Consider the following 2,583-nt stretch of genomic DNA (forward strand, 5'->3'; position numbering starts at 1 on the left):
CAAATAGAGCACTACAATGGAGCAGACAAAATACATTGGAAAGTGACTGGGCTAGGTGTGTTTGGGCCCAGGATAGAATGTTGGAGAGGTTGGCTATTGGAAATATGCATATAGGCCAAAAAAGGAGCATTCAAAGCGTACAGCATGCATGGGGACAAAGGGGAAATTCACAGCATATTACAAACATGTTAATTAGGGACTGATTTAAAAAACACAATACATTAGCAAGCATTAAATACATAGATTGTGAGGTTAAAGGACAAAACTTACCTTAATATAGTCCTCCTGCAGGACTTGGATTATAGCAGAACAGGTGTCTGGGATTATGATACCAGAGCCTGGGTGGAGATGCCTGTCGAGAACTTGAAGTCCTGCAAGCTTCTCGATGTTGCCCGGTAGCGCAAAGTAGCAACTAGCCTCTGCTCAGCAGTGATGGCTTCCCGCATAATGGTGTCCTGCCTGGTGATATAGGGAGACACCAAAGCCAAGAGCTGCTGAAAGACAGGGTCAGACATCCACAGAAAATTCCTGAAGTCATCAGGGTTATTCTCCTGGATCTCCCACAGCAGAGGCATATGACAGAATTGGTGCCGCAAGAGCAACCAATTCTTGGCCCACAAACTCCTCCTCACCCTGTTCATGGACCGGAGCTGGGATAAAGCAGAAATCCCAGCACCAAGCACAGCACGATCTCGGCGACAAGAACGTATCCGCAACATGTCTAGAAAACGGTCATCTAATCAGAACAAACTAAAAGAATGCACTGAAGAACAGCAAGGCCTCTGAAGAACGAACTGAAAGACAGTAACGAGCGGACAAGAACGCACTGCAAAAACAGATACGAACTGACTACAAGCACTGAAAGACGGATACGAACCCACAAGCACAAACTGAACACCAGAAAACGATCTTTTTTTTTTTTTTTTTTTTTTTATGGAACGCTTCACGAATTTGCGTGTCATCCTTGCGCAGGGGCCATGCTAATCTTCTCTGTATCGTTCCAATTTTAGTATATGTCCTGCCGAAGCGAGGACCAGAAAACGATCTTTAAAGCACGAAGACTCATCTCTCACCAAACTTTTACTAACACGCGGTAACACGAAATCAGCAAAAGCAGCCCCATGGGTGGCGCCATCCGCATGGAACTTCCCCTTTATAGTGCCGTCGTACATGTTGTACATCACAGCGCTTTGCTAGAGCATTTTTTTTCATAATCGTGTGTAGGCAAGGCCGTTTTAATGATCAGGTTGAAAAAAACTTTTTTTTCTAGACCGTTAAAAACATAAGAGGATCCTGACAATGGCACCTGGCTCAGCCTCTCAGTGAGCTGTTTAGAGCCTGAGCCAGCTTCTCCTATTACCTGCACAGTGAAGTGCTCTGATCTTTGAAAACAGAAAACCAAACAATCAGTGGTAATGTGATCACTTGGTTCTTGGCCTTAGAGCTGGGGCGAAGCTGCAGCATCAGATCGATGCTGCATCCATCTGAGTGAGTATGTATTATTGTTTTGTTTTTGTTTTTATTTTGGTGATTACATATTAGTCTCTTAAAGCGGGGGTTCACCCTAAAAAAAATTTCTAACATTGCATGGAGCCGACCTATGAGACCGACAGTATGCTGTTGTTTTTTTTTTTTTGCGTACATACCATTTTACGGCTATTTTTACCCCCGGCTTCCCTGCGGGAGTGGACGTTCCTAATCACAGTCTGTGATAGACGTGTTTCCGACCGGCGCATACTGCGCGTCACAAGTTGCTGAAAGAAGCCGAACGTCGGTGCGGCTCTATACAGCGCCTGCGCACCGACGTTCGGCTTCTTTTGGCAACTTGTGACGAGAAGTATGCGCCGGTCGGAAGCACGTCCATCACAGCCTGTGATTAGGAACGCCCACTCCCGTGGGAAAGCCGGGGGTGAAAATAGCCCTAAAATGGTATGTACGCAAGAAAAAAAAAACAGCATACTGTCGGTCTCATAGGTCGGCTTCATGCAATGTTAGAATTTTTTTTTTGGGTGAACCCCCGCTTTAATGAAGATTCGTGCTACTTCATTCATCTTACTGTCATTACAAAATTTGTGTATTTGGTTAATTTTTCATATGTTTAGCTTGTGGATTATGCTAAAAAAAAACATTTTGCATTAGCTTTTTGTAATGAATTTTGCTTATGAGAGACTGTTCTTTCCTACAGTAGTCTTACAGTAATCAGAGACAAACCTGGGCAAGTCAAACTATTCATATTTAAAAAGAAAACATAATTAACAATGTTATTATTGTGAAAACAACAAGAGAAAATAATCAGTACATCAGCAAAGATAATCTTCCTTAATGTGTTTTTGTCCCATTTTGTCCTATTTGAATTGCCCAGGTTTGTAATTGGTTTAGTTTCATTCAGAAAAGGAAATCTATATAGACTATTGCTGGTTTTGACTTCAGCAAATATTTTATTTTTCAAATATAAACATGCAGTTATCTAACCTCTACTTCTGCTTTTGAAGTATCTTACACATGAGCATAATTATGAGTTAGAAGTATGATAATTCAATAGTAGAATTTCTAATTCTGACTTAAAGTGGTTTGGATAGGATT

At 41.9% G+C, this 2,583-nt stretch overlaps 1 non-coding gene across 1 annotated transcript; it reads right to left on the minus strand.

Annotated features, from left to right (window-relative positions):
* Nucleotides 1–927: 927 nt before the first annotated feature.
* On the minus strand, nt 928–1,034 carry LOC120942081. The gene has a single exon (XR_005749882.1). It is a non-coding gene; the product is annotated as a U6 spliceosomal RNA (small nuclear RNA).
* Between the last annotated feature and the right edge of the window lie 1,549 nt (nt 1,035–2,583).

The sequence above is a fragment of the Rana temporaria genome, chromosome 5 (assembly GCF_905171775.1).
Source record: "Rana temporaria chromosome 5, aRanTem1.1, whole genome shotgun sequence".
In the NCBI taxonomy this organism is placed as follows: Eukaryota; Metazoa; Chordata; class Amphibia; order Anura; family Ranidae; genus Rana; species Rana temporaria.